This window comes from Aethalodelphis obliquidens, unplaced genomic scaffold (genome assembly GCF_003676395.1).
Source record: "Aethalodelphis obliquidens isolate GAN/ISIS:26980383/991018 unplaced genomic scaffold, ASM367639v1 scaffold7, whole genome shotgun sequence".
In the NCBI taxonomy this organism is placed as follows: Eukaryota; Metazoa; Chordata; class Mammalia; order Artiodactyla; family Delphinidae; genus Aethalodelphis; species Aethalodelphis obliquidens.
This window is the reverse complement of record NW_020837951.1, coordinates 45,435,552-45,463,121: the sequence shown is the minus strand read 5'-3', so window position 1 is coordinate 45,463,121 and position 27,570 is coordinate 45,435,552.

Sequence of the window (27,570 nt, the reverse complement as noted above, 5' to 3'; positions counted from 1 at the left end):
AAGTTATTTAAATTATCTCAACATGCTACTGTTTTCCCCACATTGTGTTATTATTTTCTTTGAACTTCAATTACTTCAACTATCATTTTAGACATATTTGTTATATAACTTTTTAAAAATATTTTCTTAGTATCTGGAGTTCTCCAATTGTAATTTTTCCTTTTTTCCCCCCTAAAATCATGCTTCTGGTGGACTGTAATTTGAGTACTTTTAAATTTGGGTAATCATTTATAATATGTATCCTGTAGGGCATTGTTTGTGAGAGTTTTTCCTAAAACAGTTTGTATTTTCTCTGACAGAACCTGAATGAATCACAACCTTGAGACCAAGTTTTGTATTATTTTTTTCAGTTTGATATTGTCTGAACCATACAAGTAGAATAAATGTGGACCACACACAAATGGAAAAAACAGAATTGGAGTTTACATTTTTAGAGAACACTTTGATATTTTTTTACCACAAGTCAGTGTGAATCAAACTTCACTGTCTTTTCCCTGTGCCAATAGTGGAATGTGTCTTGGTCACCCTTTATAGGAGAGTATGGCTTTTTTTCCCAAAGGCCTTGCTTTATGCTGATGACTTCTAAGTCTCTGCCTCGTACAGACCCTCAGCCACTTTCCCTGCCCAAGAGTAGGAATTAAACAGAGCTCTTGCGGAATCAGGGAAAATAAATCTTCTCGGGATATCTGTAATAACAGTTTGAATGTTTATGCCTCTAACTTTTAGTCTGTTTCCTTCATGTGAGTTTTTCCTCTTTCTTTCTTGCAAAGGAGAATGCTCTTACACATTAAAAATAATTCTTATTAGCTTTTAACCCAGAAATTTTAGATATTTGTAGTGAGAAAGATTTTAGATAATTTATTCCACTACCTTGCTAAAACAAGATGCCAAGAGGGTGTTTTCTATAACACAAATGAGTATGTCACCCTCTTGCCCAAAATCTTCAGTGATATTACAGTGTTATTCCCATAAAATTCAACATCCTTAAAATAATGTTGTATTAGGAACACCTACCTTTCAAGTCTAACCCTTTGCTAAGGTCTCCTTTACACTCAGAAGTCTTGGAAAATGCAGCAAGTAGAGCTGCTAACCCTGAAGCACTGTCCAACCAAGACCAGACACCCTGTTTTGAATCTTGATACCTTCCCTTAAATCACTCATTTTAATTTTCTTGGAAACTAATATATTTCCCTTGCTTTTAAGATAATTCTGCAAACACCTTATTTATTATCTACAGTTTCTCCTTCCAAACCATCTTAAAACACTTTTTTTTTCTAAGTCTATATTTACTACTTTTTATTTTTCTGGAAAACTCTGTGAATTAAGCTGAAAATACTTGGATTCATTCCTAACATTTCCCCCCTCTATTATATCCATCCTTATACCATCTAAATAAATTTATTAAATTTTCTGTTTTACTATTATTTTTTTTATCTTATTTTGCTTTTATTTTAACTAAGCACTCTGTTAACACTTTTGCAACTGGGAGTACTTAATTAGGTCTTTAAATTCTTCAGACTTACCTCTCCTTTCACAAGCTTTCTTTCCATCATTACTAATGATCCCTCAAACTTCTCTGACATCTTGGAGAGGGACTAGCTCCCATATACTTGATCATTCTTATTATTCCATTTATTTCTATTTTAATAGGGATTTACTCATACTCTATACACAGCTGCCAAATTACTCACTTTGGGGGGTGATTATTTTTGTCTAATACCATAGAATCACCAGAAGAAGACATCAAAGTGATTTTTATTTGCACCTTTTTAAAAAAGTTTGCTGAGGTATTTCTACCCCTTTTGATTAAATACTCAAAAACTGTTACCATATGTATTTAAGTAAGTGATTCTGTATCTCCATTTCTATATGCCAATTAAATATTTGGTTTTAGAGATAAGTTTAGGTTAAAATTTTCATTTACTTGCATGTTTTCTATGAACACCGAAATCCCTTTCCAATATTATCCTTCATGTTATGTGCAAAGTATCAGCATAAATTTAAATGGTTTTATCTTTTACATTCCTTTGGGGATTTTTTAAGATTGTTATATATTTCATTTTTAAAACTTTCCAAAGTCTTATATATGATCTCATGCATTCCAACATACTCAGAATGTTTCACTAATTTATCTTATATGTATTAACATAAATATCATTCTTGTATGACTCTCATCCACTGTTAACTGATGCAAAATCCCCCAATCTCAGCTCTAAGACTTGCAGTATATGTTTCTCTAATATCTAAAACAAGCCAAATATTTTATGCTAAAGTATACCTAACTTCAGTTTTTCAGAATGTACCATAAGTAAAACCCTTTTTTCCTATATAGTCATTTTTTTTTTCATTTTAAACTGCTATCTCAATATTTGTGTGATTTCAATTATTTCATCAATTCTTTCGTACATTACATACTTCCATCCCTTTTCCTCACATTAGGTCTGGTTGATTACATTTTTTCACCACTTCCCCTCCTTCTTTTGGAGTTTGTTTAGAAACACTGGTCCCATTTTCTCCATGAGTTTTGGAGCTCCACTTATCTTTTATATTCTTAAGCAAAGCCTCGTTTTCCGTGTCTTCTCCTTCTCCTTTCTCCTGTGACAGCCAACTTCTCCATGCTGTTTCTCGTTTGGTCCCTTGTTCTTTTCCTAGCTTTCCTCCCATCCCTCATCCCAATCCTAGCACCATCTCTTTGTAAAACCATTGCTCTTACAGTCAGAGAATTTCATAGAATTTCTTTGACCTGATACAAACTCAATCGTTCCCCTTCTTGTTTCTTTAATTTAGCATCTCTTTTAATACAGTATGCCTCATGAGCAATTTGCATATAGTACCCATTTTCACCTCAAAGTTTACAGGACTCAATTCTAATGTTTCCAGAGAAAAAAATTTAATGTGAAAAATTTCTCTTAGTCCCACCAGCCTAACTAAACAGATTTCACTTCTGAGCATCTCCTTACAACTTTGACTCAATATTTCACATTACATTAATTATAGTGATCACTTAATTAAGCAGTACACTTTTATTTCCTTATGTTACTGTGGAAATTTTTTCACTGTGTGGCATGTTATTTATTTACCCTGAGAGTCTATCCATTTGTTATACATTAATTTACTTATTATGTCTCTTAATGATAACTGTTAACATTTATTAAGTAATTACAATGCATAAACATTGTTCTATGTGTTCCATATTTATTAACTCATTTACTGCTCATGACAAACCTATAAGTGTTATCATTATCCTCATTTTAAACATACTGATTTTCCATCTGACTTGTCTTTTCTCCGTTATTCCCTATACCTCTGTTTCCTATATCCCTAATGAACCAATTGCCTAAGCCTAATTTGGGTGTCCTCTTAGACCCTTCATTTCCCACTGCCACCATATTCAATCATCTAGCACTGCCATTTCCACCTCTGAAATAGTTCATGTCTGCCCAAACATTTCAATCGCCACTACCACTATGCTGGTGTAGGCCACCATACTTGAGCATATAAAGGGTACACAATGTATTCCAGCCAGAAGATACAGCCCTCTTTTCTACTCAACCCTCACATCTCAGCTCAAGAGTTATGTCTTTAATTAAGCTTTCTCTGCCTCCTCTGGACATGTTAATGGAGCATTTCTCCATGCTCCCATCAGAGTAACTACTGCTGTTCTTATAAACACAAAAATGCATTTTTTCAGTGAATCTATGGTTTCCCAAGGCCTATGTCAGAAGACCTATTAGACTATTGCACAAGTCTATGAATACGCCTATCATACTAGATGTTGACTTTCTTTCTTTCTGGAGTCAATTTACAAAAGGGAACAGGATTTAAATCTCAGAAATTGCAGCACAGTAGTGGCAAGGATAATAACCAACAGCTAAGCCATTTTGAAGTGTGTATTAAAGGCAGCCAAATAGGAGTACTCACTCCTTAGACCAGTGACTGTCCACACAACAGCCTGGCAGTACCTATGGTTAAATTGTATGTCTCAGCAAAATGTCAAATGTATTCATGCCTTCAGCAACTGAATCTATCAGGAAGCATTAAAAACAGTAAATTTTAAAATGTGAATGAATAAATACAAAAGTAAATGTTTGTTGAATGCTTATAGGTATGTAAGGTGCTCGAGAGGTAAATTAATAAAGTGGAACAGATTCCTAAAAAGTGAGATATTTTATCATAATAAAATGTATTATTTTTAATCTTATTTCTTCACATCCACAACACTGCTCCTGGTAACACATTATAGACACATTATTTCTTAAATCTTCTAATAGAATGTCTTTGACTGTCTCAGGTCCCAATCATAATCTTCTCTGACCATAAATGAGAAAATTCTGAGAGTAATGTAAGCTCATTCCCTCTTGCCTCAGGTATCTCTCAACGTTATGACTGTCCTTTAAAGTCCAATATGTCTGTTCTTGGCATTGTAAGCTCACAACAGCATCTTTAGGAACCAGATCATACCTGGATAAAATTCACAGATCATTTAGCCTGCAAAGTGAAATTATCTCCAAGTTCTTTAAGTAGTTTTGGTTTTTCATCTCTTATGCAATCACCAAATAAAGTCGGTCCTTCTGGTGACCTGAAACACAACATGGGATCCCTAACTCTTGACATTTGAATAAACTCAATATATCCCTTTGACTTATCTTCCCACCTGAATCAGGAATCCTACAACATAATATCTTGTTGGGAAAGTGCTTTTTCCTGTGAAAGAAAATTAAATCTTCTCCTCACAAATTCCACTGTTATTAATTTTTTCTCTTCTTTTGTCTTCCTATGGTTGTTAACGAGATATTAAATCATAAAAAAAACCTTTTTCTTAATTATTTTCCCACTTGTTTTCTTATTCTCTTCTTCATCCAATCCTATTGTAAAGGCTCTCCCTTTCCTTCTCTCCTCCTCCTCCTGCCCTTCGATCCCCTCCTTTTCTTCCTCATTCTTCCACTTTTCTTCCTTATTCTAGTTCCTATTTGCTGCTGATGCCTTGAACTTCAAATGGCTCCTACGAATGAATCTAGGCTCAGCACATCTGAAGTGTTGTACTTAGAAACTGTCTTTCTATTACATGTTCTTCATTGCTTTTCTCTCCCTCTCCTGCTCTCCCTTTACCTGTGCGCTGGAAGTAACTGCCTGTATCCTGCTGAAGCTGAGTCTACTCCCTATAGTATTTTACACAGAGCATGAATGCTGATGCAGTCCAGCATCCATCACTCATTGGTGATGCTTACCACAGAGCAGTCACATACATAATATCTCTTGTCCCAGAGCTCAGGTTCAAATCCAATCTCTGCATATTGTTAGCAGTGTGAGCTTCCTTCCCTTATTACTGTGATCACATCTGCAGTAATAAGTTGTTAGTTTGCACATTTACTCAAATTTAATGGCCTCAAAGATTTTAAAGCCTGTGAGGACAGAAATGATACTTACTACATTGTTTGTCTGTATACACCACTACATTTTATGGTATCATATATATATATATATATATATATATGATACTAAAAATTGCATTTGTATATATAAAATATACATACATTTGTTGAAAAAATGAATGACTCTATCAAGGGTTGTGGCAAGAATCAAATTAGATTTCTGCATATAATGATAATGGTAGCTAATATTTATTGAGGCTTTGTAATGTTCCAGCACTCTATTACAAGCACTTCGTACATTATCTCATTTAGTTCTCCCAGTAACTCTATGAGGTAGATATTATGATTTCCTCTGTTGTAAAAATAAGGAAACCATGGTACGTACAAGTTAAGTCTACTGTCCAATATAACACGGACAGTGGATGACTGACTCAGAAAGCCTGACTATGGAGCTTCTACTCTTACTCTCTACACTAGACTATTTCCCAACCTTAGCATTTAGTGTTCTAGTGCACAAAATGCTAGAAAAATAATACTTTCAGAATTATCATTATCACAAATAAATCAGACAAGTCAGAGTTTATGAATATGTAGGTGTATGTATCATACATCACATATATAATGCAAGGATAGAGATATGGATATAGATGAATAATCATTTCAAAATATTTTAGGAGATAATGACTAATAGTAGATACATCTATGTATAATATAGATCTACTATTATTTTCCATATGAGCAAATGAAGACTAAAGAGAGAAAATAATATGTCTAAGGTCAGGTAACTTGCTAATGGCAGAAAGAGATGTCCAACTTACAAGTATTTTGTTGTTATTCTCTCACTATCAATGAATCATCACTACTAATGAAGATTTATGTATGTGTGTATACACGTGTGTATGTATACATACACATTCATTGAATCTGAACTAAATATAAGTTGTTTCTACTATAACTCAATGAATGGTCTGAAGAAGTATCATCAAATAGGAATTTTAAAGATAATTTATTGGCTGTTGGTTTTAGAACACATTTATTACACTTCAGTTTAAATAATTTATTACACAACTTGAATGTATATCCATGTTGTTTGTCTATTATTTCAGAAGCAATAGGGAAATACTATTGATTTACCACTACATATATGAAAAATACTTAAGTGAATTTTTCTTTGTTGACTATAGGCACTTGTACCTGCGTAATTACAGCTACATATGAACATCTTTTACAAAGTTTATAATACAGGACACCCTAACTCCCAAATGGCATTTAAACTCTTGATATTAAAACCCTCTAAGGACTTCCCTGGTGGTCCAGTGGTTAAGAATCGGCCTGACAATGCAGGGGACATGGGTTTGATCCCTGGTCCAGGAAGATCTGACAGGCCGCGGAGCAACTAAGCCCGTGCACTACAACTACTGAGCCTGCGCTCTAAAGCCTGCGAGCCACAACTACTGAGCCCACATGTCACAACTACTGAAGCCCGTGTGCTCTAGGGCCTGCATGCTGCAACTATTGAGCCCACGTGCTGCAACTACTGAAGCCTACACACCTAGAGCCTGTGTTCCACAATAAGTCACCGCAGTGAGAAGCCCATGCACCTCAAAGAACAGTAGCCCCCACTTGCCGCAACTAGAGAAAGCCCATGCACAGCAATGAAGACCCAGTGCAGCCATAAATAAATAAATAAATAAAAATGAATAAGTAAATAAAACCCTCTAAAATGTATTTTGCTTTACACACTAGAGACAAATTGCATGTGATGTCACCTTGCCCCAGGAGACAACACTGTTTTTTCCTATTTTGTCTTTAAAATGTTTCTTCCCTTTCTGGTTGTGAGTGGAGAATTTTAAAATTATTTCTAATTTTTTTGTTTGTGCTTGAGAATTAGAAGTATATTTTCTAAAGCAATAATGTTTAATTTTGAGGCAGAGTAACTTTGAGAGCCCTGAATAATTCACTTTGACACTCCTGGCTCTCTGAAAAGTGCCTAAGGCAGGAAGAGGTACCATATTGTCTAACAGAGTATACTGCATTGTTTTCTTTGTCATAACTGGAGACGAATGTCTGGAATGTTAAGGAAGAAGCACACATCAAAAATTTTGCAAATTAGAATTTTTTTCCTGAGATCTCAATGAAATGTGACATAAAAATATCTGGGCACTATAGAAGCAAAAATATGATTGTCTTTGTCTTGTTATGAGCCACTCGATTTTTATTTTATTTTATTTCTCAGAACCCCATTTCTAAGACTTAATTATATGTATTTACACTGAACAGGCGGTTAGGAAGTGCCATCTACCGATCACTTTACTTTCTAAGTTGGAGCCTCTATAATGCCCTTTCATACATCAAAGTATAATTAAAACAAAACACATGAGAAACAAAGCCAAGTATTACTTTAATGGCTTGAACGTTTACGGTTAGTACAGTCGACATTTTTCTTTTTGTTTTCAGAAGCTCAAATATTGTAAATAGAATCCTGCAGCAAGCCTTATGTTTCAACTGTATAACAGAGGCCTGGACTCAGGAATTTTAACAATTTCACTTCAAAGGAAAGCAGACTAGTCAGTAGCTCAATTTTTGTTCTTTTGAAGCAATCAATAATAGACTTGCCAGTTTACAAAATGTGCACATATGAGTAGTGTATCAACATTGTTACATAAAAGGTTACTGCATTAATAAGTAAGATGACCTTGCTACCTTTTAGTTGCTGTCTTAGAGAGTAAACTTGTTTTAATTAGCAGTCAGCAAGCAGACTGTATCTTCACTGAAGGAGCATTGAAGAATCACTGCCTATTAAAAACCCAGCGGTAAGTAAGCCAGCACAAATACTTATAACCAAATACTGTGCATTTCAGGAGTGGAGAGGATTAGCTATTGGGCACACAACACAGTGGAGGAAATTGCTTTATTCCCAGTACTGCTGGGTACCAGGAGGCAATCACTGTGCCTCCAGCCCATTAACAGCATTCAGAGTGTTGCTTCCCATAGAAGGGGTTATTGGCTAACCACTGGGTGACCAATTAAATGCTATGAATAAGTCCCAAACCCAGCAGCATGGGGCCTGTTTGTGGCACAGTGGTATCATTACTAAAGTGAAAAACTTGATGAGAAAGGAACATATTTAATTATAGAACTATACAAATGGCTAATTAGGACCATAAAGTGAAATGAATGACTTTCCAGTGGATTTCTGAATGTTACTGATAACTGCTCAGCTTCTTTGGAGACCATGAAAGTGATCTACAGCCAGAGCTTGCATGTCATGGTAATGGATGGATCTTCATTAGAGGAAGCTTTTTTGACCTGGTTGCTCAGGTAGCATGGGTTCCAAAGACAATCCTTGATTCCTTTCACTGCAAGGCTTCCTTCTCTCTAACCCCCTGGTCTCTCATGAGTTCCACTTGCTTTCACAATAATTCTTATGGGTTTAAATGCAGAAACATTATCTGCAATAGTCACTCCGTATCAGTTGGAAAACTGAATTGCAAAAGGGTGTCACTAGTTTCTGGAAAACACTGATCCATCCTTAGTTTTTAAACTCTTGGATTAATCTGAAATCTGCTGTCATACTTAGCTAATCTAGGCAGCTCAGTTGCTAAAAACTTACGGGCTCTTAAATTGAAGAAGTACAACTAAGGGTTGGGTCTAACTGATGTCAAAGTTCACATTTTTTTTTTTAATTTTAAAATTTTATTTATTTATTTTTTATACAGCAGGTTCTTATTAGTTATCTATTTTATACATATTAATGTATATAAAAGTTCACATTTTTAAAAAGGGAACATTGGAAATTGACCGGCAACCATGAAAACAGAAATAAATATCATTGATTTCAAGCTATCAGCTGTCAGAGGAAGCATGTGTTTTTGAGTGTGTTTGTATGTTTTATGCTAATTTGGTAAGTACATGTTTAATGAAACAAATTTTTTTTTCATTTATCAAACAAGTAAGCACCTCTTCTGTGTATACTAACTATACACAGAATAGTTATACTAAATAACTATACTAACAATGTGTAGAAACATAGCCGTTATTTACAGAGTAAGAAATACTGGATACCAACCAGCATAGAATTATACACTTCTAGTCACGTAAGTATAGAAAACACTTACTGCCAGTCACTTAATGTTAAATGCCTGACTTTGTTTTTATTTTACAGTTTAATTTCATCCTTATTAAAAATTACGATTGTTGCTCTTTATAAAAGTAAAGAATTGAAGCAGTATATACAGTAAAAAGTAAAATATTATCACCCCAATCTTTTTCTCCAAAGTGCCTTAGTCATTATTACAATGTTAAGCGTTTAGTAACCACCCTCCTGGTAATAAGGACTGGGACTAGATGAGTTTATAACCAACCTGGCTAGGATTTTAAATGAGGATGTTCATACTTGTAAATACATTATATATTCCTAGATTATTTCATTAAACAGTAAAGGAAGGATCAAGATACATATATACCAATTCTGTGTCTGAGAATGCTGGAAACTTGGAAGTGCTAAGAATACTGACCTGCTCTACCTTCACTGATCATAAATATACTTGTTCTGAACCTGCCAACTAATTGCTTAATCAGAATTAATATAAATATTATTTCAATTTTAACTTAATCACTGAAATGAGCTGGAGAGTTCTAAAGCTGCTAGGGACCTAGAAGATCATCTGATGTGGACCTATCTTTGCTGGCAGGCTATGCTTTACCATCCAAGGAAGCTATGGCTCTTTACATTTAAAATATCCCCAGGCATACAGAGTCCATGATCTTTTCTTCCAGGCCCACTTCCATCTTGATCACACCTGTAGCCAAAAATAGATTCCATCTCTTAACTCCAGTCTCTTTTGCTAATATTTAAGCATGTTTGTCTACATCTGCCCTTGGATTGATTAGAGATCTCTGAAAACAATCCTCACCTGTTAAAATAAGGCATAACTGTAAGCACTTACTGAAAATTCTTTAAACTTTTCTGGTTCTCTGGAAGTTATATATTTCAAATGATCACTATTTTTTTGCTTTTTTCCTCATTATCTCTTCCTTTTAAACTGCAGATTTAAAAACATATAGAATGTAAAAATGTTACATATAAATTAGCTATGCCCTGATATTTACTATTATTCTTAAAAGCATATTGCTTTATAATTGCATGTCAGATATCTTGCACAGTACATTTATCTAAACAGTATCTCTCCATTTTATTCAGTGACTCTTTTGGTTGTTCCTGTTTCTGAATATATTAAATTTATCCCTATTGGATTTATCTCTATACCATTATTGATTAGGTCATTTTCAATTTCTCTCTTTCAGATAATGTAACCATACCAAATTTCTTCAAATTCAACTTTCAAATAGTGTTTTCAACTTTATTACCTAAGGCACAAATAAAAGTATTAAAAACATATCATTACTTTTGTTAAAGCTTATAGTTGAAAGATAATAGGGGGAAAAAACTATATAACTGTGTTTCCATTAGGTATTTTTTTATTTCCTAAAGAAACTTAGATTGGATTACAAAGGCTTTGATGAATCATGTATATTGTTCTGAATGTATTCTCGAGGAGTGACGAAGAAGGAATTATCCTACATAACAAACAACAAATCTTCCCAAATTTCATATCATAGGCCGCTACCCTCAGTATTTCCTGTCTCTTTCCCTTGATAAAACTCTAGTCTTGGACAATTCTCCCATTTCACTTTCCTTTCTCTTTCTAATTCTACTCTCTCACCTGTCCCAGCTACCCCCTCACCATATACCCAAATAGCCATAGAAAGATTCAAAAGTCATCTAACAAAATTATCAGAGAAAAACAGAGAAGGGGAAAGCTTTTGGATATTTATGCTTAATATTTTTGACTCTGCCACATTAAAGTAAATAATAAAAGCAAATTATAGTGTGTGCATTTGAAGGAATATTATCCAACCATAAAGGTAATAATTATAACATGAAGACTATAGAACCATACAGATAAATATTTATGGAATAATGTCAACTGAAAAAAATGGCAGACTTTAGATCAGAAATTTTGTCAGGAAAAATACTGTAAAATAAATGAATACACACAGTGTTAGGTTAAAAAAGGTCCACGACAGGTGAATAAATAAACAAATTGACTTACAGCCATCCCCTGTAGTATTGCTCAGCAATACATAAGAACATACATACATTCATACATAGAGGACATATGGGGAAAGTAAAGTAAAATGACAAATAAAATAAAACCAGAAGTTTGATTAATATACAAAATTTATAGGTAAGCTTCAAAATTTTTCAGCAGGCAGTGTAAAACTAGAAATATGACCAGTTCCATAACTCAGTATATGCATTAGACATAAAAAATTAGTTTCTTAAGAGAACTGCTAATCTGAAAATTGGGACAAGAGAAAAAATTTGCCTTTGGGTCATCTGTGATACTCTGTTATAAATCCAAGAACATCTTCAACAGCTAAATTTCTTAAATACAAGGACACATTTTATATGAAAAATTTTTAAAGATTCCTCAATATATGCCAAAGCACAATTCAGAAAAGAGTAATAAAAGTGGTGGGAAAGGATGTGGTGGCATTTGATGAATGGAGAGAGATAAAAATGAGGTCCATATATGCAGCAGATGGCTAATATAGTTTAATATAAGCCACATTTTAATGCTTCTAGAGGAACAATTAAATTTTATACTCCCCGGGAAATCAAATAAATTTGATGGGTATAAGAAAACAGAATCAGTTCTAGATAACAGCTATTCTATATTGTCTATATTATTCTATATTGAGTTAGGTTAGATTAACATCCTCTTTTGAAAACAGTCTGATTTAATGATACCTTATCCCTAGCCAACTGAATAACTAACTTTAAGTAGTTATACATCTATAACTGCTATAACTACATAAATATTTATTTATTTATAAAATAATCTGAGGTCTTATTTTTGCATGACAAAAATATGAGAGTATGTTAGTTGAGAGAAGTACTTGCCATTGACAAGTAGATGCCAAGGCAGGATCAGATGTGCATGAGGTATAATGGAAGAAATACTCCTTAGGGATAAAATGATGGAAGCCAGGGGAGGCATGGAGAGGCTTCAGAATGACATAGGTCTAACATGGGTGCAGAGGAGATGAGGTATGAGGATTAGGTAGGAAGAGATTTAGACTAAAGCACAGTACAAGACAGTTTTGGCCAGGCCAATGGAGAATCCTAGAACCAAAGTCACCAGTTGAAGGGGTCCCATATCTTGCATAAATAGGCTTGCATTAGTATTCACACTGTGCTCAGACACTGAAGGGCCATAAATCAATTATGTTCCCTGCAGTAGGATATATGAGTGGGACATTTTCATGGCCACTATAGGAGGTTTGCGATGAAATGTGGAAAAATCATATTTCCTGTGGTTTAGTAACCACAAATGATACATGTGTTCAGTCTGAATTAAAACTAACCATGTGTGGTAAAATCAACTTCTTAGGAGAAATTTAAAATGTTTCCAGATTGGTACTCTCTTGAGAATCTAGAAGAAAACCTTAATCTTCTGTGGAATGATATAATTTTATTCCAGTTCCTATTAAATCTTAGAGGATAAAATGAGAAACACAGTAAAAATCACAAAGCACACAAGTGAGCAAGGAACTATGAGTGTAAGTCAGTAGAAACAACAATCAGTAGAAAAAAAATATTTAAAGAAAATTAAGATATTATAATTGTCAGAAAATAGGATATAAAATAATTGCATTTAATATGCTTAAAATATAAAAAAAAATGATTGACAATATGAACAAGTTACAAGAGACTATTAGAAATATAAAAGAAGGTTTGAAAAAAAAGAAGCAAATGGTACTTCTAAAACTGGAGAAAAATTTAAAAACTCAATTGATAGACTACAGTTGGAGTCAACAAACTATGGTCCATGGGCCAGCTGATTGTTTTGGTAAATAAATTTTATTGGAATGCAGTCAGGCCAACTTGTTTATGTATTGCCTCTAGTTGCTTTCATGCTCCAATGGAAGAATAAAATGATTGCCACAGAAACCATATTGCCCAAAAGCCCAGAAGATTTATAACTGGGCCCTTGAAGAAAAAGTTTGCTGACTCCTCAATTAAACACAATTAAACTCATCTAAAGAAAGAATTAGTTAATTGGAAGAGAGAGTAAAAGAAACTACCCAGCATGCAACACAAAGAGATGGAATATAAAGGGAAGTTAAGAGACAGAGATGATGAAAAAAGAAACATCAGATACTTAAGTAAAATTTCAATGAGAAAAAAGAAAGAAGCAGGAAGAGCCTCTATTCAAAGAGAAAGGGGCTATTTTTTTTAATTGTTAAAAGAAAACAATCTTTAGCTCTAAGATGTCCAAGAAATCACAAGAAAACACATTACTTATGACCAAGGAAAAAATTTCTTCAAGCCAGCCAAAGAGAAATGAGTGATCACCTACAAAGGAACAGCAATTTGACAGATGACAGATATCTCAGTAACAATAATTAAAACCAGAATACAACTGAGTAATAGCTTCCATGTGATAAGAGAAAATATTTATAAATATAGAAAGCTATACAAAGAAAATTAGTCTTACAGTAAGGACAAAAATAAAGACTAAAGAATATACTTCAGTCCAGGAATTGGATGCCTGATAGGAAAGAATATTAAACAAAGACTTTGGTTAATATAGGGTAAATCTAAACAAACACTGACTCCAATAAGAAAAAATAATAAGAAGAATAATGTTTAATATATATTAGGTGTTAAAAATCAGGATAAAACTCTACTTGAAATACACTTGTAATAAGAGCATATAATAGTATTTAATATGACAGGCAGGAATAGGCATTAAAGAATTCTAAGATCTTTGGTTTTCAATAAAAGGATAGAGACATTGTTTAACTTTAGGTTTTGTTTATTTGAGTATATATGTAAAAAATAAACAAGCCATAAATTAATAGCATGCCCTTACTTCCAGATAAGCAGGAAAAAATGAAATGAAAAAATAAAGTCAAGACTTGGTGAAAAAATAGAAGAAAAAGAACATAATTAGTTGAAAGTATGTAATATTATAGGAGAAATCAGTCCAATTATCCATTAAATGTAAATGGACTAAATTCTTCAGTTTAAAAACAGAATTTCAGATTGAAATTTAAAAAAATATCTTAGCATATACTGTGTATGCTATTGATACAAAATTAATGAAGAGGAAAATTTGAAATTCAAAGGACTAAAAAAGATATAGGAAATATCTATCCAAAAGAAAGTTATTACAGTTCTTTAGATGTCACTAGAAAAAAGTACAATTTCAGGTAAAAATAATAAAAGGCAATGCATGAAGATTGCAAATCAACAGGATAATGTGGCAATTATGAACTTTTATTTAACTAATAGCATAACTCCAAAATATATAACAAAATTTTAACATAACACTAAAGCTAAACTGACAAAGCCACAGTCCTTGTGAAAATTTTAAGCATATATCTCTAAGTAAACCAAAGAGCAAGTTAACCAAAAAACCATGATATGATTTGAAGCAAAGAATTTAAAAACCAATATGCACATAATAAGTACTGAACTTATCAGTTGGAGAATAAACATTATCTCCTAGGACATTTGCAAAAATTGACCATGTGCTAGGACTTAAAGCTATCGTTAACAAATTTCAGAGGAAATTTTGTCTCAAAATTTCAAACGAGTTTCTGACCAGAAGGCAATTTAGATTTATTCAGAAACAAAAAGCTTTCCATCTGTTTGTATCATCTTTAATTTCTTTCATCAGTGTTTTATACTTTTCTGCATACAGGTCTTTTGTCTCCTTAGGTAGGTTTATTCTGAAGTATTTTATTCTTCGTGTTGCAATGGTAAATGGGAGTGTTTCCCTACTTTCTCTTTAAGATTTTTCACCATTAGTGTATAGGAATGCAAGAGATTTCTGTGCATTAATTTTGTATCCTGCTACTTTACCAAATTCATTGATTAGCTCTAGTAGTTTTCTGGTAGCATCTTTAGGATTCTCTATGTAGAGTATCATGTCATCTGCAAATGGTGACAGCTTTACTTCTCTTCCAATTTGGATTCCTGTTATTTCTTTTTCTTCTCTGATTGCTGTGGCTAAAACCTCCACAACGATGTTGAATAATAGTGGTGAGAGTGGAAAACCTTGTCTTGTTCCTGATCTTAGAGGAAATCATTTCAGTTTTTCACCACTGAGAACAATGTTGGCTGTGGGTTTGTCATATATGGCCTTTATTATGTTGAGGTAAGTTCCCTCTATGCCTACTTTCTGGAGGGTTTTTATCACAAATCGGTGTTGAAATTTGTCGAAAGCTTTTTCTGCATTTATTGAGATGATCACATGGTTTTTCTCCTTCAATTTGTTAATATGGTGTATCACATTCATTGATTTGCGTATATAGAATAATCCTTGCATTCCTGGGATAAACCCCACTTGATCATGGTGTACGACCTATTAATGTGCTGTTGGATTTTGTTTGCTAGCATTTTTTGAGGATTTTTGCATCTATGTTCATCAGTGATATTGGTCTGTAGTTTCTTTGTGACATCTTTGTCTGGTTTTGGTATCATGGTGATGATGGCCTCATAGAATGAGTTTGGGAGTGTTCCTCCCTCTGCTATATTTTGGAAGAGTTTGAGACAGATAGGTGATAGCTCTTCTCTAAATGTTTGACAGAATTTGCCTGTGAAGCCATCTGGTCCTGGGCTTTTGTTTGTTGGAAGATTTTTAATCACAGTCTCAATTTCAGTGCTTCTGATTGCTATGTTTATATTTTCTATTTCTTCCTGGTTAAGCCTCGGAAGGTTGTGCCTTTCTAAGAATTTGTCACTGATGAAAGAAATTAAATATACAAACAGACGGAGAGGTATACAATGTTCTTGGATTCGAAACGTCAACGTTGTGAAAATGACTATACTACCCAAAGCAATCTACAGATTCAATGCAATCCCTATCAAACTACCACTGGCAGTTTTTACAGAACTAGAACAAAAAAATTCACAATTTGTATGGAAACACAAAAGACCCCAAATAGCCAAAGCAATCTTGAGATAGAAAACCGGAGCTGGAGGAATCAGGCTCCCTGACTTCAGACTATACTACAAAGGTATAGTAATCAAGACAGTATGGTACTGGCACAAAAACAGAAATAATAGATCAATGGAACAGGATAGAAAGCCCAGAGATAAACCCACACACCTATGGTCACCTTATTTTTGATAAAGGAGGCAAGGATATACAATGGAGAAAAGTGAGCCTCTTCAATAAGTGGTGCTGAGAAAACTGAACAGCTACATGTAAAAGAATGAAATTAGAACCCTCCCTAACACCATACACAAAACTAAACTCAAAATGAATTAAAGACCTTAATGTAAGCCCAGACACTATCAAACTCTTAGAGGAAAACATAGGCAGAAAACTCGATGACATAAATCACAGCAAGATCCTCTTTGATCCACCTCCTAGAGAAATGTAAATATAAACAAAAATAAACAAATGGGACCTAATGAAACTTAAGAGCTTTTGCACAGCAAAGGATACCATAAACAAGATGAAAAGACAACCCTCAGAATGGGAGAAAATACTTGCAAATGAAGCAACTAACAAAGGATTAATCTCCAAAATTTACAAGCAGCTCATGCAGCTCAGTATCAAAAAAACAAACAACCTAACCCCAAAACGGCCAGAAGACCTAAACAGACATTGCTCCAAAGAAGATATACAGATTGCCAACAAACACATGAAAGGATGCTCAACATCACTAATCATTAGAGAAATGCAAATCAAAACGATAATGAAGTATCACTTCACACCAATCAGAATGGCCACCATCAAAAAATCTACAAACAATAAATTCTGGAGAGGTTGTGGAGAAAAGGCAACCCTCCTGCACTGTTGGTGGAAATGTAAACTGATACAGCCACTATGGAGAACAGTATGGAGGTTCTTAAAACACTAACAATAGAACTACAATATGACCCAGCAATCCCACTACTGGGCATATACCCTGAGAAAACTATAATTCAAAAAGAGTCAGGTACCACGATGTTCATTGCAGCTCTATTTACAATATCCAGGACATGGAAGCAACCTTAATGTCCATCAACAGATGAATGGATAAATAAGATGTGACACATATATACAATGAAATATTACTCAGCCATAAAAAGAAACAAAATTGATTATTTGTAGTGAGGTAGATGGACATAGAGTCTGTCATACAGAGTGAAGTAAGTCAGAAAGACAAAAACAAACACCGTATGCTAATACATATATATGGAATCTAAAAAAGGGGGAAAAAAAAGGTTCTAAAGAACCTAGGGCCAGGACAGGAACAAAGACCTAGATGTAGAGAATGGACTTTACAGATGCAGACGTGGAGAATGGACTTGAGGACATGGGGAGGGGGAAGGGTAAGCTGGGACAAAGTGAGAGACTGGCATGGACATATATACTCTACCAAATGTAAACAGATAGCTAGTGGGAAGCGGCCACATAGCACAGGGAGATCAGCTCAGTGCTTTATGACCACCTAGAGGGGAGGGGTGGGGTAGGGAGGGTGGGAGGGAGATGCAAGAGGGAGGAGATATGGGGATATATGTTTATGTATAGGTGATTCACTGTGTTATAAAGCAGAAACTAACACACCATTGTAAAGCAATTATATTCCAATAAAGATGTTAAAAAAAAAAAAAGCTTGGAAAACACAATCTGTTTGGAAATTTACAAAACATACTTCCAAACAACTCAAAGGTCAAAGGGAAAATTATAATGAAAAATTGTAAATATTTAAAATTGAAAATAATTTATATCAATACTTATATGATGAAGTTTATGGGAAATTGCATAGGGAATTTTATGCTTTCTACTATATACTCAAATGCTTATAGTAGAAAAGGCCAACTCAAAGTTGATATAAGTGATAACAAAGGCAAGATATACTTTGAGCCTTCTCGCATGTAACTACATATGAATTCTTGGTAGGCTAAACCAAAGGATAAATAGGTGGAAAAAAATTCATTTTTACCTATCCAAGATACTCCCATTCTAGGGATTTACAGTAAGAAGAGGACTAATTGTAATAGTATTTCTTATGTTGATTTTACCATATAAATATACAAAGGACCTGTTCAACAGAAACCACAACCAAGCTTTGTTAATAAATAATTTTGGTAAGCAATTACCTAAGTTTAGAACCATCCTGAGCAAGATGGTAGCCACTAACCACATGCAGCTATTTAGATTCAACTTTAAATTAAAGTAAAATTCAATTTCAAATATGGTTTCTTAGCCTTACTAGCCACCTGTGACTAAGTTTTAATTTAATTTGATTTTAATTAATTTAAACTTAAATTTAAATAGCTTCATGTGGCTAGTGGCTACTGTACTGAACAGCACAGACATAGAACATTTCCACCATCACTGAAAGTTCTACTGTACAGTACTGGTCTAGAACAGAAGTCAGGAAATTTTTTCTGTACAGAATTAGAAAGTAAACATATTTGGCTCGCAGGCCTTTTGGTCTTTGTCACAACTGTCCAATTCTGCCTTTGTAACACAAAAGCAGCTGTAGACAATTCAAAAATGAATGAGTGTGACTGTGTTAAAATAAATTTTATTTCCAAAAATAAGCAGCCAGCTCACAGACTGTAGTTTGCTAACCTCTGGTATTAAGCCCTTGCAACAGAAGTGGTTTCCTAAACACACTTCTAAGTACTTACTTAAGTGTATCTACATGCGGTATACCAGGAAAAAACTGTAAAAAGCAGAAGACTTCTTCCCTCGTAGAGTGTTATCTTATGCTTATCAGCAGCTAATCCAAAATTTCAACTTTCCCTTAAAATGCTACAGATACAAAAATAACAGGGAATATTCTTCTGTTCCTAAAAGTGTGGTCCATTCCTTTTTACTTTCAGTATATCACCATTTGTTTCACAAAACAATCTTCCTCAGCTCCCATTAGTCAGGGTAAGGATCTAGTCTTGTCTAATGTGTTGAAAAAAAATTGAGTTCCCAATTTTTGTTACTCAGATGATATATACCACTGGATATTGAGAAAAACAACATAAGCTGTTCTACTAAAAAAAAAAGAAAAGAAAAAAGAAGTGGATCCATTTAAGAAGAAATAGAATCTCAAGAAAAAGGACTGGAAAAACTCTAAACCACCTCATTAATTTCCTTCATGTTGGCATATTCTCTTTTCTCCAAATCCGAATCAAACTCCATTGCATCATCACAGTAATCTTAATTATAGCCCTCTATCAGCTTCTTATATTCTACATGCTTTTCAAACAAACCTGTGTCTTCTCTATTTAATGATAGTACAGTAATATATTTGGCTAATGTTAGCCTGAAAATGTTTAGATTTACCTTTGCTATACAGTGATGGAAGAAGAAAGGTGGACAAGGTAAGATAAAAATAATGTTATCCTCTAGAAAAGTCTACGTACAGGTAGAGATTAACAGTGAAGTAGGTCCCTGAGCTGCATTGAAGAGTTACTCCAGTAGAGTGGAAGTGTTAGAAAATAATAAAACCTTGTAAGGCATAGATGGGTAGAGCCTGTGAGTGAGAGTCCAGTGGGACAGAAGACATGTAAAGTGTAACTGTCTTTAAGGCTCTCCAGCCTTTTGTCCTTTGGATCCTAAATATCTGTTGTTTTTTCAGACGTAGATGAGAAAGTTTATTCTGATCTTCCGTGCTCTAGACATTCTTAATTATTTAATCGGCCCCCACTTCAAACACCTGAAATCTTACTCTGAGTCCGAAACGTTCTCTCTTTTGAGAGTTCTGTTTTATTTTCCTTAACTTGTATTGGCTCCCATTCATTACCCCTTGTTTAACTTAGCAAGAAGAGCTCAGTTCTCTTTCTCTGAAAATTAATAATGGAGTGATTAACTCTGCCTTGATTATTGTTACTTGTTTAAACTATAGGTTCCCCTGGTCCTCTCTAGTTACTTCTACTTACTGGTAATGATTCTCTACTTGAATTCCATGGGCCAGTGTAATTTCACAAGCAAACATAGCTATACTCCCAGTATTTCATGTAATGAATTTCTCATCAAAGTCCAGATTCTAAGCTAAGCCAATAATGATTCTTCATGGTAAAACAACAAATAGGACACTAGACATTAATAAATTTGCTAATAGCTGTTTCCTATTTATGGCCCTAGATCCTTTTACTTTTTTCTTTTACTACAAAGAGCAAGAGCTGCATGAAATATTTTGGCTGTATTTTCACTAAAAATATTATTCAACAGTGAAAAAATGTATCAAAATTGTTATCTGTGAGTAATAAAACTGAGTTTTTCCTTTTCTTTCATGTACTTTTTACATTTCTCTACTTAGAGCATGTAACTTTTATCACTGGGAAAAAGTAAAATAGTCTTAACTTTTAAAAAAAAAAAAGGTCAAAATTCAAAGGTTGACTTTTCAAACAATATTTGTATACTGATATAATTAGTTGTTTTAATATCACCTTTAAAAAAAAGTGTGTTCCACCACAAGAAAAGGGCTTATTTTTAGAAAAATGGTGGAAGTTGAGATGCAGCTCTGAACCTGTAAAATTTCATTTTATTTTCAGTTTTTTATGTAGAAAAAATTGAAACAATTCTTTAGGAATGTATAAATATATTTATATATAATACATTATTAAATGTATATATGTACATTTATGAAATACAAAGAATGTGTCATATAAAATATATTTCTAAATTTATTAATTTCTCTTTAGGAATATACATAGAAATGACTATATGTGTATATACATGAATACATATATATATTCCTAAAGAAAAATAATGTTTCCTACATCCTGTTTTGAAAAGCCACAAATTTACAGAATAGTTTTTTAATAGCAAGTTGCTCTAGAATGGCATTTCTTAATTCAGTACTTTGTAGCCCACATATATTACTTTGAAACTCTCTCCATCTTATCAGAAGCCCTTGCAACAGAAGTGGTTTCCTAAACACACTTCTAAGTGCTTACTTAAGTGTATCTACATGCGGTATACCAGGAAAAAACTGTAGAAAGCAGAAGACTTCTTCCCTCATAGAGTGTTATCTTATGCTTATCAGCAGCTAATCCAAAATTTCAACTTTCCCTTAAAATGCTACAGATACAAAAACAACAGGGAATATTCTTCAGTTCCTAAAATTGTGGTCCATTCCTTTTTACTTTCAGTATATCACCATTTGTTTCACAAAGCAAAATATATAGTCTTGAGAGCCAATAAAGGCAAACTCTATTAATTTTTAATGGATACAGTGGTATTAGATAAAGCCCAAGAAAATTATTCACATAAAGACAGATGTACTAATTAAAGTAGGAAGAAAAGTTAGATTTTATAAATCTGTAAATACTGTGCTATGTGCTATGAATTTTTCAATAGCTTAATCATGTTTCGGGACATCCCTAGTGATCCAGTGGTAAAGAATCCGCCTTCCAATGCAGGGTACATGGGTTCGATCCCTGGTCGGGGAACTAAGATCCTACATGTCGTGCGGCGAGTAAGCCTGCGTGCACACTACTGTGCTCTCACGCCTCAATGAAAGAGCCCACGTGCTGCAAACTACAGAGCCCATGCGCCCTGGACCCCGCGCACCTCAACTACAGAAGAGAAAACCCTCATGCTGCAACTAGAAAGAAATCCGAGTGCCACAACAAAGAGACCGTGTGCCGCAACGAAAGATCCTGCATGCCTCAATGACCTGATGCAGCCAAAAAAAAGAAAAAAATAGAGGAAAAAAGGTGTTAAAAAAAATGGGGCTTCATTTTCACTGGTTCAAAATTGACAACACTGAAACCACACTTCTCTCATCAATGGAGAGACAATACTGAGTGCCCTCTGCATTCTTTTTTTTTTTTTTTTTTTTTTTTTCAGGGGCGCGGGCCTCTCACTGCTGTGGCCTCTTCCGTTGCAGAGCACAGGCTCTGGACACGCAGGCTCAGCGGCCATGGTTCACAGGCCCAGCCGCTCTGCGGCATGTGGGATCTTCCCGGACCGGGGCACGAACCTGTGTCCCCTGCATCGGCAGGCGGACTCTCAACCACTGCGCCACCAGGGAAGCCCGCTTCTGCATTCTTAAGATACCTAGAACCACTTAGGTTCTTAAATACTCCCCTTGATAAATGCACTTTTCTCAAACTTGAGGAGGCAGCAGAAGCAGGATTAAGATATGAGCAGGAGTAATAGGAGCTATAGCTCAGGGGACAGATGTCCCTGGAGGGCTAGATTTTAATATGGGGAATAATCCGCAAGAGAAAGGAAGGAGATGTGAACAAGCAATAATGCCTTTGTTACTCTGATACTAACCAAACATTATGGTTCCCTCCACGCCCTTGTTTATCTAAGCCATTCTGCCTGTTTGTTTGACTCACTTTTTAGGCTTTAGTCTGTGAACCCCCCTTCCCCTTGCTTCATTATTTTAAAGTAATTTTATAAGTGTTTTTATGTTATCAGATGTTATGGGCTGAACTGTGTCCCCATAAAATTCTTGTGTTGAAGTCCTAACCCCCACTATCTCAGAATATAACTGTGTTTGAAGATAAGGTCTTTAAAGGTCTTATTTTAAGTTAAAATGAGGTCATTAGGGTGAGCTCTTCCCCAATATGACCAGTGTTCTCATAAAAAGAGGAAATCTGGATACAGGCATGTAAAGAAAAATGATATGTGGAAACTCAGGGAGAAGATGGCAATCTACATGTCAAGGAACAGATCTTTCCGTCATAGCCCTCAAAAGGAACTAGCCTTGCCAACACTTTGTCTCAGACTTTCAGTCTCCAGAACTGTAAGAAAATAAATTTTTGTTGTTTAAGTCACACAGTCTGTAGTACTTCGTTAAGGGAGCCCTAGCAAACTGATATATCAAGTTTTCTGAATTGATTAAAATTTACATGCCATAAGTTGCATGTCCAAGAGGATCCACCTAACAGAATGCCTTGATTTCTGGAAGTGCTGGGGTTAAGTTGGGAGTATGAATGCAATGAGTAGTTTGGGGCAGAAGGCAGGATTTTGCCCCCAGATGGACAAATGCTATATGGTACCTGCTATGTGAACATGAGAGGTAAAAGCTGTCTAGGAGATAAGAAAAATAAACCAGAATGTTCACCATACGTTTCTATTACAAATCAAGGGAAAGTCTTCTGTGAGACCCAAAAGAAGCAAATCTTAGAGACAGAGGTGCCACCTGTTCCTATTATTGGATAATATTGAAACGCACTTATTCTCAATTTAAATGAAGTTAGGTCTTAGAAAATGGGTAGTAATTCAAAATAAATTTAAACCTAAATGAATTTTCTTTTAAAAATGAGGAAAAGGCCATCTTGCATTCTAGTCAGCTGAATGTCTTTGTTGTATTACATTTAAAATCAAAGTGAAAGTCTATAGAAAATGGAGCAAAATATTTATTCATTAAATAAATCAAAAAGGTCAGTGACAGTGTTCAAAGGAGTCAGATATTGGATTATAACCATTAGTTACCTCTTTCTTCATCTTTAGCATTATAAAAATATTGACCTAAGAAGTTTTTCTTACATTCTTACTGGCATTGTTGTGTATTGTTCTGACTATAATTTATAGAAGGTGACACATGGGACAATATTGGTAATCTTTTTGCTATTTTCAAAGGCAAGGAGGGTTTCTAGATTCAGTATATGAAAACACAGGCTACCCGCTTATATTTGCATTTCAGATAAATTATGTATAAGTATGTCCCATGAAATATTTTGGACATATTTAGAAAAGAATTATGTCTTGTTTTAACTGATTCAAGTTTAATTTGGCACCCCATACTTTATCTGGCAACCTTACGTATAACAACCTTACGTATAACTTCCATTTTCACTTGTAAGGCAATCAATCGCCTTTCACTAGTTCCTCATCAGAAACCTCCCTATACATGTTAGCTGAAGTTTTCTAGTTTTACCTAAAATCTTTAAAAACACTCAAGAACATGTGAATTAACAGAATTTTACCTTACATCACCTGAATATTAAGTAGTATGTTACATGACAACCAATTGGTTATCAGTAGTAAACCCTGAATATTTTGATGGGCACTTTAAACAATGTTGTCTGAAATTAATTCATGTGATGTTTCTAAAGGTGTCAATGTTTCATGAATGTTTCATTCCAAAACCATGTCAACTAGCCACACAAAAATATGTATGTAAAGCATGTAAAAAAATTAGACACAGTTTTATATTTTATAATCACAGGCTTTAGGATTCCAAAAGGAAGTTAAACATTTATATTGTCAAACTTCCTACTTATTATAAATGTCTGTCTCCAAATTAGCCTTTTCTTTTATGCCAAACATGGATCTCCCCATTGCAGGGGGAGAAATTTATCCTAACCCAGAATAGATTTATATCATACATTTCTGTCTTCAATCTGGTGAGGACAGAATTCTGCTTATGAATTTTTATTTACTTTTTTATTATTTTGTATTTTCCAATTTTTCTACGGTAAGCATGCATGGAAGTTACACTTGGAAAAAGTAGCTTTCTTAATTTCTTAATTTCAATAAATTTCTTCCATATACCAAGTCATAATCTAGTTTTATGTAACATCTCATTACTGGTTTAATTTGTGGCCTCAGAAACAATCAGGCGAATAAATGATGATCCTTTCTAAATAAGTGAAAATGTTTGTAACTTCCTATCTTCTCAGAGTTTTCATTATTCTTTCTGTCGGGATTTCCACATTTCAACCATTCTGGATACTCAGGTTTCTGTTAAAACATGATGCCCAGAACTGAACGTTGTATATTCACTGCTCCAAGTAAAGAAAAACAGCAAAGAACACTTCCCTTTCTTTATCAATAACACAAATTAGCACAGCTTACTTTTAATCTCTACACTCTCTTTTGAAGAATGACAGTTTAGTTGTGAAATTTAACTCAGGAGGTTATATAGCCAGGCCTTCATATCCGTGGATGCTGAACCTGCCGATGTGGAGGGGGCGACTGTACTAAGCCATTTTATATAAGGGACTGGAGAATCTGCAGATTTCAATATTCACGGGGAGGCGGGGTTGGGTGGGGGCAATCCCCCTGGCAGTTCCCCTGGAACCAATCCCCCTGGCAATCCCCCCATAGATATTGAGGTATGACTAAATATAAAATGATTTTTATTTCAGTCTTTGTCATCAACTCTGCTTTGTGACTACCTCTTTTCTATTCCTTAACAGTGTCAAGCCAGGAACCCTAACTTTGTGGCCAGCTCCAATTATTAAAATGAGTAATACATCCAGATTAAAAACTTCTAATCTCATATCAGTTTCAAAGTTCTGTTTAGCTCTTCAAGTATGCTGAGGCAGGGAGGAAGGCCAGAATTGGAACTCTTTTCTTGTTTAGTCTCTCTGTTTCTTTAGCTGGCCAGCAACACTCTCTGAGTGGCTCTTGTGAAGCACATAAGTTGTTTCTAGTGGGATCTTGAATAGTTTCTTAATTTGGGAGGTCCAGCTCTGGTTTATCCTCCTCCATAGCCTACAACTTCCAACCTCCATCCACCAGCAGAAGGTGCTGTAGCCTCTTACTGCCGAGCTATCATCCCCTGGTGGAAAGACATCTTGGATGGAATCTAGCAAGACATTTCCATCCCACGTTCCTCCCTAAGTATCCATTTTTTCCATGGGAATTCAACTATCTTCATTACACAGAACCTTGAGGATACAGGCTATTCCACAGCTATGTCCTATTTGTGACCCACCAACTTTCCTTTCTCTTTTTTTTCTACTCAAATATGCACAGGGGAATATAAACAGCTCTACTACCTAGAAGACGTCCAACTAGCAAAGAGTATATCAATCTTTATAAATGAATCATTTGGACCATCTCCCACAAACATACAGATCTCACTGGTGGAAACCTTGGCCCTTCCTGTTATTAACTTTGAGTCTACCCTAGATTCTACGATGATAGGAAAAAACTCTCTCAGTACCCTATTATGTAATTCAAGCACTATTTTAAATACTTTAATAGATTCTTCAATGGGTTCTTTAATAACCTATAAATATGTCAAAAATAATTTTCTCATAATATACAATGGTAAAAGAGTTCATTATATAATGTTCAGGGCACACTACTCCTGGCTAGTTATTTGCCTATTAATCGGTTAGCTTATGAAATTCTCAAGGCACATTAATTCTCCACCTCCTCAACTAGAGTTAAGTTACCATCAGATTAATATAAATCATTTTTATATTTTATATTGATGTTTTTCAACTAATCCTCATGTCTTGGAAAAAATAAAAGAGTTGTAAGATTGAAGACCATTCTGAAAGGTAAAGCATACCCAGAAATGCATTCCAGAAGGGAGTCCTGTCTCCCAGCTCATTTCCATAGTAACTGCTGAATGTTCTATCGGCATGTAATGCTCTTTATATACATAATCCTAACTTAATCTTCACAACAGATTTATGAAATAAATACTATTGCTGTTGCCATTCTACAAAAAAATGAAATGAGACTAAAAGAGATTAAGAAGGCAAGAAGTAGGGGTAAGCAACATTTGAAAGCACATTTCTCAGAAAGACCATGTTCACCTGTCTGACTCCAAAGTTCAGGACTTTTAACTATTTTAACCCAGACCCTCCTGGAGCCCCTGCCCCAAAGCATCACCAATGGTCTATAGCTCAGACAGTCTTCACTCCCATTTTCCAGCAGATAGAGGCAAGGGACACTGGTAAAAGATGAAGGGAAGTCCCAATCCCACCAAAATGGTTGGAGGACATTTGAATTTCTGAAACTCTTACAAGTAACATGGGAATACGAGGTGGGTAAAATCTATAACACCATTAGCACAGTATTAAGGGTGCTGTGTTTTAGGTATAACACATTCTAAATAAGCTTTTGCTATCTGCCTGGGAATCTACACTAACTGCTTAGGGGAGAAGATCAGGTTAAAATAATTGACTTGTACATGAATATAATCCATTCATAAATTGGAGTCTGCCTTTCATTTACTCTTGTTTATTTCTGTAAATTATACAAGGTTTGTGTGTATGCTCATGCATGTTCCTTTGTATAGAGGAATAAAGACAGACTGTAAATAACTTGAATTAAATGTGTGTTTGTAGGTATGATCAAGAACATGGGATCTGGAGCCAGACTAGAATCAAGTTGGGGCTCAACCACTTGTTAGCTCTGTGACCTTGGACAACTTCCTGTGACTTTCTCTGCCTTAGCTAACTGTTCTTCCTTTTAAG